The sequence below is a fragment of the Sturnus vulgaris genome, chromosome Z, assembly GCF_052056855.1.
Source record: "Sturnus vulgaris isolate bStuVul1 chromosome Z, bStuVul1.hap1, whole genome shotgun sequence".
Classification (NCBI taxonomy): Eukaryota; Metazoa; Chordata; class Aves; order Passeriformes; family Sturnidae; genus Sturnus; species Sturnus vulgaris.
In genome coordinates this window covers 7,117,037-7,135,492 of record NC_142283.1, presented here as the reverse complement: position 1 = coordinate 7,135,492, position 18,456 = coordinate 7,117,037, and the positions used below count along the sequence as shown (strand labels likewise).

Genomic DNA, 18,456 nt, shown 5'->3' with positions numbered 1-18,456 from the left:
AAGCATTTTCAATATTTGTTTTTAAAGAGTGTCCTTCTAAGTTGCTGTTTTAGACAATTAGTGTGAAGTAAATTTCAAATTGTTTTAGGCAATGTTCAAGAATCACTCAAAATACAGAAAATGATTACTCATCTACTTCCTTTAAGCTGGCTTTCTACCTGTATCACCTTATATAGACTTGGTTTTGGACCATAAAAAAAATAACATTAAGCAGTGGTACACAAAATCTATAAAACTGCTTTGAGTTTGAATGGGCATAGTTACAAGAATCTCAGATGTCTAATAGAGAATTGTACATAAAAGCTCTGTTAAAAAAACTAACAGTGTTCACGAGATGCTCAATAAGGTCTCATGGGATTTGTGCACAGTTTCTCACTCTTCTTGACTATCTTTTTCCAAAAAACTGGCATCAAGGATAAAAAGTGTACTGAGTAAACACTCCTGTGTTATGCACATGCAAAGCCTTACTCCACCTTGATGAACTTTGGTGAATACCCCATTTATGTCTCGCCTGAACTTGTGAAACCACCTGTGAAAGGAGTTGCTGGCAGATGTGCACAAGGATGTCAGAAACTCAACAATGGTGAGTCAGGCTGATCCAACCATTGCCTGTGGATGGAGGGCTGTGCAAACACATCTCTAGAAGAAGGCCAGGTGAGATGTCAGGATACCTGGTCACTGAAATGTGATTTCCCCCACTCCCTTGGTCAGCACCCAGAGAAGAACTCATTCAGCAACAGTGATTAAAAGCCTGGGTGTGGGTCTGAGTGTGAACACCTCCATATCTCCATGCCTTGGTGAGGGTGGCCTTCCACCTGCTAGTCAAATTCCACCTGCATCTCTGGCTGCTCTGAGACTGTGGTTTCAAAATATGATTGTCAACCTGTCCTTGGAAATTTTGGGGACAGGCATAGTTGCAAAAAAAACCCAACCCTGCTCAGGGCATTCATGTTGCCTGCTAGAGAGACTGCAGCCCTTGCAGCTCACCCAGCTCAGCATCCTTAGAGGCAAGCCTGTGTTCTGTCCCTCATCTCGGTTATCTAACATATATATGAGTTTAGAGAGAGCTTCCAAATCCTGTCTGGCTTGTAAAGTTGTTTCTCTTGGTGGAGGTGGATGGGGAGCAAAACTCACTAGACTCACTACAGTCAGTGAAAACATCACCGAACATCTGGGACTAAGGAAGTGTCGACACTAAAAACAGCCACCACTTAAAATGCCAGCACTTGCAGAAGTTGATGTGTTATGGTATCAGTATCAGGCAGCTGCTCCCATACTCAGAAAGGGAGAAACTTTGGGGTATCTCATTTAGTCCTGGTAAGTGCTGGGCACCAGGAGGTCTCTCATGTTGTGTGTGCTGTGTACAGGGCTGTAGCTTTCAATGGATTCCCTTCCCAAAGCTCTATTAGGAAGAAGAACTCATCATTGTTCACTGTCTGAGACAAGATAATGGGGGAAGGCAAAACTCCTCCCCTGCTATCTCCCCACAGACTTTGAACAGGTAACTACCTGGAAAAGTCTTTGAATCTCTTAGAGGGAATTCATGGGTCTCCTTTGTCAAGCTGAAAGAAGTGTGCCTGCTCTTGCCAATGCTGAGCTGTGTGACAGCATGCTACTAAATCTGCTTTTAGCTGCTTCAGAGGTATGTGAAGCAAGGAAGAAAGCAGAGTATCAGTGGGTGAGCTTTTAATGGGGTGGGAGACAGACTGCTGCTCTTTTCTCCATCATTCTGGAGACCATCATGAAAAATGTTGCTATTTCCTTCTCTCTCCTGAGGTTTTGCACTGTTACTGTACCTTCACTCAAAACTGTCATTCTCCAGGTGTGCCACCCTGAGTGATCCCTCAGGTTTGTGTATGTCTTTACAAGAAGGTGTGATACACAACTTTCATCTCCAGCTTGATGATAAAAGAACAAATGCAGCTCTCCAGCAGACTAAAGCAAGTCCTGCTGTGTATTTCCACCCTTAGTAATATTAGACCAGAGTTAGAAATATAGGGAGATAGTAAGAGTCACTAGGCATAAAGTTGTTTGCTGCAGCTTGGAATTCCTTCTGCTTCAAATAAAGCCAAATTCCAGCTCCATATTGCCATTCAGTGTCTCATCACTCCTCTTAGATACAGTATCTGAACATGTTTGTCTGGGGCATTTAAATTGTCGTAATGTTTAGCTGTCTTCTTTACCCAAGTGAGTATTTAGAAGAAATGCATTCAAAAATCTTTCTTGCTTCATGTGTCATATTGATTATACCTGGTTTGGTTCTTACTGATTTGGATAGTTAAATGGAAGTAGTTCTTGCCTCCTACTAGTCCTTGCCTCGTTGCTTTGTACAGAAAGTTCTGGGCCAGATTTGCAGTAACTGGGAGAAGAAAACCATCCTCCAGCTCTTCCACATTTAGCCTGATTTATTTTTTTTCAATGTCATCTTTTATTTCCATCAAAACTGCTAATGACAGCAAGCCTTTAACATACTATTTCTGCTTGAGGTGAGATTTTTGGCTCATTGTACAGCTCTTTGAAGATGTAGAGTCTATTTAAAAATGTTGTTTTTCCCTCCTGTCTAGGTCTTTTGCATTCATTGAACATTTAGTGGGCCATGCTCTGTGGAGAGTGGTAGCCATGGAGACCCCTGGTTTTCCAAGTTTTTCTTGGTGGCTACCACCTAAACAACACCTGGGTCTGCTCTCTGGAAGCCTCGAAAGTTTGAAGTGTAGCTCACACTGCAGATAATCCATTTGATTTCAGGGACTATTCTGTGACAGTCCAGGGCTGCTCAGCATGGTTTTATCTGCTCTTCTGCATTTTAAGCTTCCATCCCCACCAACCCCTGACAGCATGGAGATGCTGAAACAAATGGCTCAACAGAGTCACTGCATTCATGATGACAGAGAATAACTACTAACAGAGCTCTGACCAGACATTTCAACCCCAACAACAAACCCAGAGTCTTCCACAGTTCTCAAGTAAAATTTTACCAAGCCTTTTGTACAATTACTCTTTATTTTCCATGACATCATCTGGAAGCAGAATCACAGTGCGTGTATGTGAAGGCAGAACGTGACCCATGCTTTAATAATCTCTTACAGATTTGTTGTTGCAGACAGTCAGGTGGGAGTGGAGCATCACTCCCCCAGCAGCAGATTTTTAAAAATCAACACTCTGATTTTCAGACCATTTTTCACATTAGAAAAAGTAGGCCTCAAATACTTGTGAAAATGTGGATACCAACAAGAATTTAGGTGACTCTCTTTCATGGGAGGAAGAGATGCTTAAGTCTAATAATCACAGTTATGAATTATTTTTTTTAACAAGAAGAGAGAAAATCAGTGAATACAAACATCTATACCCTGTTACTAATCCTACACTTAATCTGACTAAGCGCTGCTGATTTTGCATGTGAGAAAAGATGTGTCTTTGACAGGGAGTTTGAGAAAGTGACAATTTAGCTGGCAATTCCCCTGTTGCTACTGAGATCAAAGGCACACCAAAGCTGCTAACCTGGAATATGAAGTGTGCTAAGAAAGTGTGAAAAGAAGCAACAGATACCTCAGGAAAACAGCTACTTTACAGTATTGCTGCAAGAACTAAATTTGTTCACTTGTTTTTGGCATTGCTCCCTGCATCTGACTCAGTGATATTTTCCTAGCTGCCCTTATGGTATTTTTTTTTTTTGCTCCTAAGAACTAGTTTGGATAATAATGGCCCTGTAAAGTATGTCTTGGTATTTGTCATGCAATCTCTAGTTCTCCCATACAGGATGGCTCAGTCATTCTGCTTTGACAGTAGATGGGCCTTAAAAGAGAGTGCAGGTGCAATATCCTTCCTCCCTCCACTGGCTGATGAAAAGCTGGACCAGATCCCTGGAAATGTACCCCTAGCAGGCCACTGCTGTGAATGGTGCAGTGTTAAGGACTTGCATGGAGCTGATGGTCTCGCCTTTAGCTGTGCACTCTGAATGTGTCTCTCTGTTGTAGAAGAAATATTTGCTCTCGGCTGGCAAGGCAGGACTGCAAAAAAGAGGAAGTGAGCCTGTTCTCCTTATTTAAATGTTTCTCCTTTCTCGAAGCTGTTAACTGGTTAGATTTTTCACTCCATTATTCATCAAGCCCTGGTGAACTGCCTGCAAGCAGAGGATCAGGGGTTTCCAGAGCTGATTTACCTTGGTAATCCAGGACCCACTGAAATGTTCTTACCCTCTGACTAAGGGCAGCCCTGAACCTTTTTTGGGGCTTTGAAGTGTGTTTTGTTCCAGCCGTCAAAAGCAAGGCAGCCTTTTCTGCAGAGGAACTGGGGCTCCAAGCAGCCATCACTCTTTGTCTGGGACTTCCCCTGCCAGCACTGAGTTTGGAGTTGCCTGTGGAGAGAATTCAGGCCTTCCCTGACAAACAAATGGTACAACAAACATGATGGGAAGTGCAGAATGTTCTCTCTTGTGCGGACAACTTAAAATATTTATTGTGTTGGTTTTTTTTTCCCCAGAGAAAAACCAGCCCTCCTCTGCAATGAATCAATGAAGATTTAGTAATATGAACAAATGAACTTTGAATTGTGCAATTGAGTCTTTCAAACTGCACTATCAGGAACTATATTGTCTGCATCTCTTTAAAAGTCCAATTTGTTCCTAAGCCACGAATAGTTTAAATCGTCAACGATTTTGTGAAAATCAATGAGAATCATGCAGACAGAACTCAGAGTATCATTTTAACCATAAATTATACACCTGATGAATCCTATCCCACGATCACAATAGACAACAGAGGACCACAGAAAAACAGTATCCTTGTTGCTTTTATTTCCTTTCTCTGTGCTACTTCCAGTGTTGGTGATCAGAAGGGGAACATGAGCTACAAACCTCTTGGCTCTGGAAAACAGGCAGCATTCTTACTGATACACTTGAAAAAATGCTTTTAGACAAATGGTATACAGCACATAATTCAGCATATAATTTATCTTTCAAATGTTCTGTCAATTTCTCCATTGAGAAAATTCTTCAGGTTTTTCCAAAGCTGGTGCTCTCTCTGGTGAGCTCCATTCTTTTCCCAATAGTGGCTCATAATGCTTCTTGCAGCTATAAGAAGGTGATTAATCTGTTTAACCTGGCAGATCTTAAGTCTTCAAACTGCAAAGCTCACAAAATTTCCAGCAGACTCCCAACAATATCTTGATATAATCTTAGTAATGTGGAGGATGATCCTCCAATTCTTGCAGGTTTCTGGCAGCTCTGCTTGAGGTGGTGGCATGCATGCATCATGCTAGGTTATCCAAACCAAAATTGATTCCCAAACTTGTGCATAAATTCATTTTCAGATGAAGAAGGGGGGGGGGGTGTAAATCCTTATTGCTTTAGTGCTGAGGAAGACCAGAGGATTAAACCCCATAATTTTTTTTCTTGATCATCTCCTTCATAAAAGTTCTCGATCAACATTTTCCTTTCTCCTTGCTCTGCTGTTTGGAGGAAAGGTGGTAACTCACTGCTGAATTTACAAGAGGGATGTTCTCTTGGATCAAATGGGAAGAATTTTACCTGAAGCATAGTATGTGTCTGTGATGGCAGCAGCTTGGAGCAGAAAATTCTTGATGTGTTCCTCCCAGAGCAGGAGGCATGGGCAGGGATGTAGAGAGAGTGATGGGCTTGGGTTAGAGGCACACAAGAAAATCAGCAGAAGGGGGAAAGAAAAACCACACAAACTAAATAATATAAAATAAAAAAAAAAAATTTAAAAGAAAAGAAAAAACAAGTTAAACAAGACCTTACAGCAGAAATTTTCTCCAAAATCTGTCACTGCTTTTCATGCTGGAACAAGAAAAAAGGAATGGACTATTTCAAGTATCTTCTTGGCAAATCCTGTTGATAGCATTCACAGTTTTTAACTCCAAGGAAGTCAAGAAAATATGGAGGGAGACATGTCCATAATGAAGTTTCACAGTAGTCCACTGATACAGGAATCAGCACTGGCAAAAGTACACCTTGCACATGTTTAGATGAGGAGCAACCACGGCCAGTTTCTTCCTTAAAGCTTTTTGGCTCCTACCCGCATATTTCTCATTTTTGCATAAAACCTGCTGAACTGTTGCTTTGACCAGTTGCTTCTTCATTTGAGTCATTCCCTTTCAATATACAAACCAGATGGTGGCTGTTCTTCATGAAAAGATCTATTGTTGCATCTTTTTTTTCTCTTTGTGTTTTGTTTTGTTTTGTTTTTTTGTTGTGTTTTTTTGTTGTTGTTGGTTTTTGGTTTTTGGTTTTTTTTGTTAGTAAACGTGATTCAAATTACTTGGAAAAAAATATTGTCAAATTCTTATTGAGAAAGTTTTCCTCTCTAAATTTTCTGCTTGCATTGAAATTAAGAAGTTACTTACAATTTCAATTTGCCAAAACTTTGGGATTTTCCTTGCATAATATAGTCCCCTTGAAAGTTTTGAAAACTTATTTTGAAGTTTTCTGGTGGTTTTCTTCAGTGATAAAATGCAGAGAGAAATAAAATAAGTTCTTTGCTGTTTGTTTTTAAGTCATCATTTTAGAGCTGTTTGAAGCGGAAGCAGCTTTAAACACTTTCTGTAGAAAACCTCTTTCATTTTCAATCAGTGTACTTTAATGCACAGAACAGAAGACACAGATACCCAAGTTATGAAGTTTGGGTGAGTTAGACTCACAGTGTGGTTGCAACTGTGACACACTAATTTTAATTTTTTTAGTATTTTACTTAGATGCCTGGAGAATCTTACAAAAATCCCCTCAGTGCTGCTGGAGACAGCTAGGAATGGATTATAGCTATTGGAGAGTCTCCATCACTGTAAGGTCTTATAAAAAGGATTTAATGAACCTTTGACAGGAATAGTTTTGGTTTTCCTGACCCAGTTTTAGGGCAGTGGAACAGGATAGATAATGGCTTTGCATCCTTGTCTCCAAGAAAGATGATCTTACTGAACATTTGTAAAAGTCAGTAGGCTCCAATAATTCAGGAGTTGCAGAAATCCTAAAGCTCAGTGGAAGCTGCAAAAACCAACCCACCCTGGTACCAGGGCTGCTCTGGTGTGCATGTTATCTTATCAGAAAAAAGGCGTTTTGATTTTTTAAATGTTTTGATTTCTGTGGGCAGGAGCTCTGCTCTTTGGTGGACAATTCTGACCAAGAGTATTTTTGTCCTTGTGGTGGGCCAGTAGCATCTTGTCCTGTCTCCCATTTTCTTCACACCTCTGTGCATATTCAATGAAGGTTTGGTTTGTATTTCTATTGTACAGCAATATACCGAACAGTCATTTTGGAGGTTTTTTTTAATTATAGAGAAGGGACTTCGAAAAACCTTCTCTTTGGAAAGTATCCAATGCTTTGACGTAGTCTTGAAATAATCCCTGAAATTCATTATAATCAAACCTTGTCAAAGACAGACTATATTACATTCTACCACTAACATGCTGCCTTTTCTGGATTTAAATATTGGAATGAAAACAATAGGTGAGATTTTCCATTATACAATGAAACCTGATGTTTGTCAAAACCTATCATACTGAGTCCTTCTAGCTTTTCAAACAAAAACTGTGAGGGTTTTTTTTATTACATGTTTTTGATATGTTGACCTGCTTGGGGATTTTTTGTGGTGGTTTTTTTGTTTTTGTTTTTGGTTTTGTTTTTTTTGTTTGTTTTTGTTTTCATTTTCTTTTGTTTGTTTGATTGGTTTCTTTTGTTTTGGTTTGGTTTTGTTTTTTGTTTTTGGTTGGTTGGTTGGGGTTTTTTTGTTTGTTTTGGGTTTTTGGTTTTTGGGTTTTGGTGGGGGTTTTTTTGTTTTTTGGGGGGATTTTTTGTATTTTTGTTGTGGTTTTTTTTTTTTTTTTTTTTTTTTTTTTTTTACTTCATTGAAACTTTACAGTAAAACATCACTGTTCTGGTCAGAATAAGGATATAAGCAGAAATCTCTCAATTTCTAGATTTCTACCCATACTCCAACTTTGTGTGGGAACCCATTTACAGGACAAGTTGACAAGTAAACACAAACTTCTTGGCTGCTGGGAGAGGGAGAAAATAATTCTAAAATCTCTTTACCCAGAGGAAGGCCTCAGCAGTATATGTATGCATGTATATGGCAGAGCAGTTCTGTTTCAGAACTTACCTTGAACAGCCATGTCCCCTGCAGATTGAAATATTTTGGTGTAGCTGACAGAACTAAGCATTTACAGGGGGCTCCTGGAGAAGTGTAATCACCATTTTCATGCAGAGGAGCAGCATGCATGGCACTGACATCAAAAACTTTCTGGAACTGCTTTTTCAACTGGTGCAGAAAACGACCAGTTAGACTAGAAGCCACTGAAAGTGTGTTTTGGTTTGAGAATGATGGGGTTCAATGTTTTAAAAATGTGCTTAAGTCAAATTCTAAGGTAAGGCAGTTTGCTCCTATATGTGCTTGCAGGGTATTTCTCAGCAGATCTTTTTGAAAGGTATAAGCCCTTAAATAGGTGCAGTTCAACATTTCTGTAATTACAGTAATTTTTGGTTATTCACGTCCTGATCTATAATTTGGAGGGTTTCAAAGACCAGCCATGTTTAGCAGTCACCATGTCTAATGTGTTCAGCTCTGCAGTTCTGAGCCAAGAATGAGTGGTATGTGCATACCAGAGCAAATGGAAAAAAAGGTCTGTGAGCATTCATTGAAATTCAGAAGTCAGTTTGAATTCAATGATGTTCATGGAATGTTCCCATTCACTTCCTACAATCAGATTTTGAGCATTTGTGAAAGAAATCAACCAGGCCACAATTTTGCACAATTTTTTCGTTGCAAGTTAATTTTAAATTGAATGTTTAAAGCACAGGTTTATGGGGGAAAAAATTGAAAGCATGAAACATTAATAATATTTTCAAGCTGGGTTTGGTTGGTTAGATGATGTCATTATCCTCTGCCAATTCCCTCTTGGATGCTTTCCATGAGTGACCAAACGTCTGCAGATCAAACCTCACAGATAAATCCAACTGCTACATTTTGTTGCTGATTTCATGCAAAAACCCAGTTTGGACTAGTACAGTCTTGGGGCTGGCTCACCATAAATGTGATAAAGAAAATAGATAGCTTTAAAGAAATCAGGCATCAAGAGAGTGCATTTCATCCTATTGGATCCTAATTTTTTTCCCCTCTGGTTTGATTCAGGAACAATGGTCTCATCATCAGTGGAGCTTCACTGGACTGGATTTTTTTTAAACTGTTGCCCTCGCAGAGACAGGATTTTGCATTTACCATTAGGTAAGTCAGGAGATGCTGAACCTCAGCTGTGCTTTCTACAATCCTTAAGTCACAGCATTTTCTGAGTCACAAATACCCATGTAGACCCTCTGCCACAGAGCAATGGGCTGATTTGAGTTGGAAGGGACCTTCAAGCCCATCCAGTCCCATCCCCTGCCATGGGAACACCTTCCCCTATCCCAAATTGCTCCAAGGTCCATCCAGCCTGGCCTTGGACACCTCCAGGGATGGGGCATCCACAGCTGCTCTGTGAAGGATGAAAGGATCTTGGTGGGTGTGATGTACGTGACAAATGTTCTCTTTGGGAGAGAAACAAAAAATGGTCTGCTAGGGGAAAAAAAAAAAAAAAAAAAAGATATTTCATAAGGAACTGAGAAGAAATTAATTTTTCAAGGTGTTCGTTTAAAGTTTGAAAGTTTTTGACAAGTAAAGGGCTTAGCAGCTCCATGAAATAGTGTAATCTTTTGGTTATACTGTTACTGTCTGTGTCAGTCTATTTATGTATCTGCCCAGGGTTAAGATCAAGGGCATTTTTCAAAAACTTTCTTTAATTCCTGGATTGCAATTCAAGTAAAAATCAAAGATACCTAAGAACATCTTGTGACTTGTAAAATTTTCTCTTCTTGATGTTAAAAATGCTGTTGAAGATCTCTCTTCCTTTATCTTATGATCAGTGCCACCCAGTGTGATCTGGATCACTCAATTCTCAGTTAAAAATTCTTTTGTAAAGACTATTTGTCTGTTTTTAAAATTTGTTCTACAATTATATATGAAATTTCAGATACCTTGTTTAACACATTTTTCCTAAGAAATGTAATGAAATGAAATGTGAGAGGACAGAGAAATACAATTATTTGCTTTTTAAAAAATAAAAATGAGATTCAATTAATGAGACCGCAATCCCTGCAAAGAAGAAAATCACTATAAGACCAAACTATGGGAGTCATGGATAAGCACACGAGAATTTTTTTATCTACTACAGTTTTCAGTTTTGTTCCTCAAGTAATGATAATTTTTGCTCCTGATAGTCCTAATAATGTGCTGAGAGTGAGGTGTGAGATTTCTGTGACTTTGTGACTGTGGGGTCAGGATCTCTCACCCATGTGTAGGAAAAGTGAATGTGTGTGCACATTCCTGCTGTGCTCCCTGAATAATGGTCAGATTCTGTCCACTGGAATGGCACCAGCTGGCTGCTTGGATTTCTTTTTTTTTTTTTTTTTTTCTTTTTAATATTTTTTACAAGTGAATTAAAGCAAATTGTATAGTGCCCTTCTCTGTTAGAGGGCTTATTTCCACATCTTCAGTTTGGATGTGAAATGAAACCTGGAGTCAGCACACACCAAAAAATTCCTTCCACTGGAAAAAAACCTGGGGGAGATTCCTAATGGTGGCTGCAAAAGTGTTTCACTGAAAACACTGGACACTTCTTCTCAGCTGTCATCTCAATTTTCTTCTGAGTTAAACAGTAACTTCATTATGGCTTTCGTATGGCAGACACATGGAGGACACTCCAGACCCTACAGAGGCTTTGTTGTAACATGGAGAAAACAGTGGCAAATACACAGCAGCAGCCTGAGTGGGGGATCCAAGCCATAGTTTTATATTAATCCATGACAATTGACTAATGAAGTCATCCAGACTGGGCAAGGTTACAGGAGACAGGGCTGGGAAGCCAAGAGCTGTGTTTTTAGGATGTGCAGATGTGTTTAAGGCAATAGGCCTGCAACACTCAGGAGCATGTGCAAGCCAAATTGTGCCTCCCAGTCTCCCCAGGCAGAGCCCCAGTGCATGCTCCTGCCTGTTCAAGGATGATTTGTCATTTGTACAACATGCAACAACCCACCAGTTTATTTGGACAGCCTTTTGGCCAAATTCTGGGCTCAATTCCGTCCCTGCAACCTGTGACCTTAGTGCTGCTGAATGGGTGTAAGGGAGCACAAGATTTATTTTTTTGTGCTGCTTTTTAGACAATGAATGTGTTGAAATCCTAGGGAAAGATGTAGCTATTTACCATGTTTCACAAAACTCATCCCAGTCAAGTTATGAACTGATGGTTTTACCCTATTAGGCTTCCTGATGGAATGGTAAGAACTGTAGGTGAAGGAAGACTTCTAAGTTTGGGAGTTTTGTTCTGAATTAATGAGTGATGCAAAAATTAAACAGCACTACTGTAATTTAAGGAAATGAAAAATCTCTACCATGTAAATGATACTTTAGGAGAAGTGGGCCACAAGCTGCTTCCCAATTTCTCCACACTTTTGTGTGTTATTCCAATATATATTGCTGTAGACCACTGAATATGGTCTTAAAATGTGAAACTAATAGTAAGTACAGCCTTCCCATGCTCATGCTCCAGTAGTTTTTGGTGGCCTTTGTAGCAAGGGAATCTTCTACATCTAGAAAATACGGTTCAAAATTTTTGGTTCTGTCAGGCAGAGATTCACCTGCAGATCTCCTGCAGGGTTTATTCTGTATTTCACTGTTAGATCCTTCACCCTCCTTTGTGCTTTCCTAATCGTGACACTTGTCTCTACAGAACTTTTTTTTTTTTCCCTAATTTTCAATAGTTTAAGTGCAGTTATGTGTGCATTTGTCAAGGAGAATACGTTTTCAAAAATAATACATTCTTGGAATCTTTTAATGCTGACACAAACCTTTCTGACACATTTTTCTCCTGGCTCTGCTGCTTCTCATTTCCAACAATGCCTCAGAAAAAAAAAATCCCTGACCCGGGAGAGTGGGAGCAGCTCCCCACTTCTCCCCACATCTCTACTACTTAACCAACAGTAGTTTGGGGTAGGTAGTTGCAGTGGGTAGAGCAACACACAGACACACAAAATCCCCCCAGAATGGAAACTGAGGTATCCAAGAGCTTGGGTTTTGGTGGCTGGGAGAAGGCATTTCAAAACAGACCATGTTACACATAAGCTGACTTATGGATGGAGAAGCTGCAGGGTAAAGAGGAACACAGGGAATAGAGAGGAGATTTGAATTTCCCCCAAAAAAGGTTTGTTTGGAAGTGAAAAGGAAGATTTCTCGAATATCTCGTGCTGATGTCAGCGCAGTCTCTGGGCAGGTTCTGTGCCAACGATTTGGAGTTTCCTGGAGAAAAAATTGTTGTGTCAAAAGAAAATGTCTGAGCAGCTCTGGAGCTTAGTCAGTATAACATCACCACACATGGGACCACTCACAGCACACCACAGAGCCACACACCTCACTGTGCCATTTCACTGCCTGGAATTTAAGATCTCTTAGCAACCAAAGGAAGATGGCTGGTGTGTTTGCCCATATTATTTCAAGTCATAAAGCTGACAGGAAAAGAATTCCTCTTTTGCAATTAGTTGTTCCCTTGGGAGGGACCATCTGCAATATTCTCATGAACCATTCTGAATCCTGCACAAAGAAATGGGTTAGATAGCTGATAAGCAGAGCATTTAGGCTGAGAGACCTTGCACACAGAGTTTTCTGCAAGGCTTCAAGGACTTACCAGTGGTTCTCATCCTCACAGGTATTATCTACCAAGCCTGTTCTAAGGCCTGAACTAAGGCTGAGAATAAAAATCTGATAAAAGAACAATGGTATTTCTTTTTTCTTTTAATGTGGTAAGGATGTTAGTAACTCTGCATAATTAGGTGAGAATGACAGGACAGCTATTTTCTACCCACAAAACACCTCCCATGGTATTTTACTGATATGGCCATGCCAATGTTCTTGCAAACAGAAAAAAATTCTGCTTCAAAAATATTCTGCTTCTGTCTCTCTAGTTTTGATATGTGTTGTGCTGTTTTACTAACTTATATTTGTGCATGGTAATTATTTTTCACCCTTAAAGAGGACCTTGAAAGAAAAAGATTTTCTGTCTTCTACCGTGTACAGTTTAGACTGCTTCCTGTGCCCAGAGAGAGGCTGATGTTTGATAAATTCCCTGCTTATATTTGTTCCAAAAATAGTGGTAATTTCCCGTGTCTGCTCTCACCTGTCCCTATGCCAGCAAGTAGGTTCTGGTGGTTTAGGTTTTCTAAGTGTCATGGATTATTGTGTGATTCACAGAGCAGCCTGGAGCAGCTATTTTTGTGAAATCTTCTGATTTAACAGTAAGTCCTGGGCTGGACTTGGTGAGCTCCATGGTGCCTTGCCAACTTCATCCTGGGCTGGTTCAGAAGAAAACTCACAAGCCCATTTGTGCCCTTGTACACACAGGTTTCTGCCTGGGCTCAGAGTCACTGGTGTCACTTGCTGCACTGGGCTGCTGCTCTTGAGCTTTGATTCCTCAGAATCACAGAATCACAGAATCAGAGAATCACAGAATCACAGAATCACAGAATCACAGAACAGCTTGGCTTGAAAGGGACCCAAAGCCCATTCAGTGCCACCCCTGCCATGGCAGGGACTCCTTGCACTGTCTCAGGCTGCTCCCAGCCCCAATGTCCAACCTGGCCTTGGACACTGCCAGGGATCCAGGGGCAGCCACAGCTGCTCTGGGCACCCTGTGCCAGGGCCTGCCCAGCCTCACAGGGAACAATTCCTAGCTCCCAAAATCCCATCCAGCCCTGCCCTCTGGCAGTGGGAAGCCATTCCCCGTGTCCTGTCCCTCCAGCCCTTGGCAATTGTCTCTCTCCATCTTTCCTGCAGCTCCTCCAGGCCCTGCAAGGCCACACTGAGGTCACCCCAAAACTTCTCCTGCCCAGGCTGAACAATCCTAGCTCTGCCAGCCTTTCCTCCCAGCAGAGCTGCTCCGTGCTCTGCTCCTCCTGGAGCCTCCTCTGGGCTCTCTCCAGCAGCTCCAGCTCCTTGCTGTGCTGGCCCCAGGGCTGGGGCAGCTCTGCAGGTGAGGTCTCACCTGAGTGGGGCAGAATCCCCCTTGCCCTGCTGGTCACCCTGCTTTGGATGCAACCCAGGATTTGGTTTCTGGGCTGTCAGCACACACAAAAAAATTACCTGTGTGCATCATCCTTCAGCATAAATGTGCTTGGCTGAGCCACAGTTTTTCATGTTATTTGGGATTTGCGTGAGTCACTGAGAAGGGGGAACAAATTGTGGCAAACCTAGATAAAAGTGTCAGGTTTTCTTCATCATCAGTGTTGATTCCTAGCTAGTGTGTAAAGAAGGTCTTTGCAGGAAAGCTTTTCTCAGCTTGGCTTCTTTACTGGAAATAAGGCTTTCCACAACAGCCATTGTTGGCAAGCTCCATCCAGGCATACTGTCCCTCTTCTTTTATTTTGCTTTATGATCCAATGCTAGTCAACATCTGCAAGCCTCAAAAGTACACAGATGTCCCAAATTCACTTCAGATGTTCTGTTGCTCGGGTTGTCTGATGGACGTTGTCATTTTAAGTTTATGAACCACTAACCCCTTGTAAGTAAATGCATACTCTATTTTAAAAGGCAAAACATTCATTTTTGGTCATAAGCCCACATATTCTACTCCTTTGGTGAGTATCAACACTCTCAATCTAATCACTGTTAAAATGTTAACAATCTTAATTTTGAAAGTGACTGAGCTATTTCACATTCAATAAAGAATAAATGTCAGATAAATCAAATTCAGGCAGACAATCACCACAGAATATTATGGAATAAGTGGGTTGGGTCTGGCAAAGTTATAAAAAACAAGATTTAATGACAAAAGTTTAATGGCCTCAGGTTCCACTAATTGTGTCTATTGCCTGTCCACACACATGCTGTTGAATGGATATATATAGAATGATACTACATAAATGTATAGAATGATACTATATAAAATACACTGCTTCCACACATGTTACAAGACATAATAATTCAACTATTTGGTTTATCAGCACCTTCTATTTGTGAAGCACCATTTGCAGCAGTCTGGTCTTCTCAGAGACCATATTTCAGGAAATAATCTGGTAATCTGGTACAAATAACATTAAGGTCTTGTGCCAAAACATCCCTCGTGCACAAGGATATTTGCATTCTGCAAAGAAATAATGGGGACTCAAGTCTGATTTTCCTTCTTCAGAACTCTTATTGCTCTCTCCTGCTGCTGTGACTGTTTTGGACTGACTCCAAACCACTGACTCTTCTTTCAAATGTACTGTTAATATGCTATTATGTTAAACAGGCTGATAGAGTAAAATGGAAATGAACATGTGCAAAAGTCATTTAGGTCAAATGAAGTAACATGCTTTCAAAATATTAGCCAAAATTTTAGCATAAAACTTTGATGAGGCTGAGAAATCCTCTATTGAGCGGGAGCGTGGAATTAGCCCTCGTACAGACCATGTTTAGAACCTTATGATACTGTTTAATTCTACAGTTCCCCAAGGGCTACTTATAACCAAATTAAAGGGCGTCTTGTGCATGTTCTGGACACTGATTACGGGACCACAGACTGAAGCTGAAGACAGCTCTACAGCCACTAAGTATGCAAGTAGAGACACCCCTTAATTCAACTATATGTACCCTCAGGGATCTTGGTAATTATAATAAGAAGACATTTTGCAATTTATCCAAGGCCAGACTTAGTGCTGGTATGGTTTTTTCAAGTGGGTTCCCCCCCACCGCCGTGGTTTCTTTTGTTTATTGTTTGCTTGTGGGTTTTTTTGTTTGTTTGTTTGTTTTTGTGTATGGGCCTGTGAAGAAGGTATTTTTTCAGCCTCAGAAGATTCAGCGAATCACCTGTGTCTGCTTTTCCTTGAGATATTCTTTGAGGATTGTGGTTGCCTTGCAGAAATGTCTCAGAATGCCTGTGGTTGATGGAGTGCTGCACTTGAGAGCGTTCAGGAGCTTGGGTCTTGGTTCTGTCTGGTCTAAGAGAACACATTCCTGGGAGAGCAGCCCTGCTGGACAGACCCATCATTTAGAGTCTGCTCTGGGTGGTCAGCAAGTCCCTGCCAGCCTGGAGATGGTGGAATGCAGGAGCTGAAATGGCACTCGAGACACCTGAACATCCCTGAGTGGTCTGAGAGGTGGCAAATGCCACAGTGTAGAGTTGGGGTAGGGGAAGGAGCCTTCTGCTCACATTTCTCTACTTCTCCACAACAGATTGTGTGGTTTGTGAGGATAAGTCAACTTAAGTACAACTTATATATAATAATAATAAAAACTTATCTATAATAAGTACAACTCCTTGGACTTTGGCAGATGTCTGCCAGCAAGCACCATCTTAAGATTTGGCTTGGTCAGTAAACTGGGTTTTTTGAAACAAATATGTACATTTTAGTGCAGAGCCTGGTCACACAGATCCCTTTTTTTTTCTCCCTCATGTAAAGTAGCAGATGTTCCTTTGGATGATCATCAATACCTCCAGGACCAGAGGCACTGTCACGCATTTTCAATGGTTACATCTGGTAGACTGTCGTGTAAACCACTGCACTCTCTTTTCATTGTCAGTGAAGGGCATATACTGGTGTATATTAACAGCATTCAGCTGAAGTAGAGTGCAACTAATACACTTTGCATACTATAACATAGGTTTCACTGGTTTCAGACCCCATTTTTTTGGTACAGTGTTACTAGGCTGAGCTAAAAATTATTTTCTTCCTATTCCCCAGGCTGGTTTAGTCGCAGTGGAAATTCCCATCTGTTTTTTTTTTTGCCAGCTGAGGATCTGGTCCTGCTGGGTTTGGTCTCAGCTGTAGGGCTGCCACCAGCAGAGCTCGTGGCCCCTTTGTGCTGTCTCATCTCCCCTGAAACCCCCTTGCTCAGACACAGGCAGTGTCCAGAGCAGAGAAATTGGGACAAATACATGGATGTAACAATAATGTGCAGTCTGTAAAAGGGTGACATTGCAGAGTACATCTCAGGCACACCTTTATGGGAGCCAACCAATAATGGACCTGTTTGGCCATTAGGAATGGGAGCCCTTGAGTACTTGCACCTCTTAATGACATTATGAGGCATTAAAGGATGGAAGTGCAAAGATCTAAGTGGGTGATAAGTTGTGAGTGTCCCCGAGACTTTCTTCTGCCACCTTTGAATTCAGGAGTGATTATGCAAGTGAGGTGCTACTCAACCCAAATTAAACTGAGAGACCGTGTGTTGAGAGCTGTGAAAAAGTCTAAAGTACTTGTTGTATTGTGGGAGCTGGTGCCTAAGAGGTTCTGCAGCGAGCAGCAGAAATTAAAGCAATAATATAAGCAAGAAGGCTGCTTACTGGCACTGCAAACTTAAAAGAAGTTTTTAACAAACTGCCTCTGCTCTAGTTCTCCTTAGACTTGTGCAACATATTGCCTACAAGGAAAAAGTCATGTTTGGTGGAATAATTGTCTCAGTGCTGTCAGAGTTAAAGACAACCCCCTAGAGTGGGACAAAGGAAATTCTTGAGGGGAGACAATCTATGGAGAATGACCAGAAAACAAACAGATCAAAATAATTCAGAAAATATCATGTGTTTGTGTAAACGTGCTGTTTTAAACCAAAAGCAACTCTCGACTCCTTTGAGTTGAGAAGTTTTCCCAGCAAAAGCAGGTAGGAAACATGAACAGAAGCAGGTTGGTTGCTCTGGTTCATGAGCTGCCCCTCCTCATCTGTGCATGCAGTGAAATCCAACTTGGGAATCCTACTGAGGGACACAAAGCAAGCTTTGTGAAGGACCTAGGAAGGTGGAATGTGAGAAGTGTCACATGCTTTCCTTGCTCTTCCACCCTGCCTTAGGCAACTGGTACTGTTTCCTGTCATGGACACAGTATTGAGTCAGGGGGATTTGCAGTCTAATCTGGCATGTCTGTTCTTACTCTGCCAAAATAACCTAAGAGAGGGACTTAAAAATCTTGTCTTTTGAGTGGAACAAGTCAAGAGTTTTTTTAGGGGGGAAAAAACTGGATGGAAAGCATTAGAGCTGTAACCTGAAGAAATGAAAAGGCCATCATGAAAAGCAGGTCCCACCAAAATGCTTTGCAAGCCCTCAGGTATATCACTGCTTGTTCTGGCATTCAGTCCAAAAATGCATTCCATCCACTAGGAGTTGATTGTGCCATGGGTTCCCCTCGGCATGTCTCTCCTCCTCTGAATAAAATTAACTTCTGTAACTGGCAACTGATAAATTCTGGTGAACACTCCAGGCTTCCTCTCAGTAAAGCCCACCTGGAAAAACCTGGCAACATCAGGTTGCCACCTTCAAACCCATGAATTTCCTGCTTGCTACTGTTCACCAAAGCAGACCTTCTTCTCTCTTTTTAATCCCCCATCTCACTCCCTGCTGATCACAGTCATCCTTCCTCCCAGGGATGTGGAGCTTGATCAAATACATGATATTTGAAAG

General features: G+C 41.1%; 1 long non-coding RNA gene across 2 annotated transcripts in view; it reads left to right on the top strand.

Moving 5' to 3' along the window:
• LOC148219638 (uncharacterized) overlaps window positions 1-18,456 on the top strand; it is a 50,681-nt gene that overhangs the window by 9,479 nt on the left and 22,746 nt on the right. For both annotated transcript variants that reach the window (XR_015799376.1, XR_015799377.1), the window contains exon 2: window positions 9,138-9,230. This is a non-coding gene — a long non-coding RNA (uncharacterized LOC148219638). The remainder of the gene's footprint in view (window positions 1-9,137; window positions 9,231-18,456) is intronic.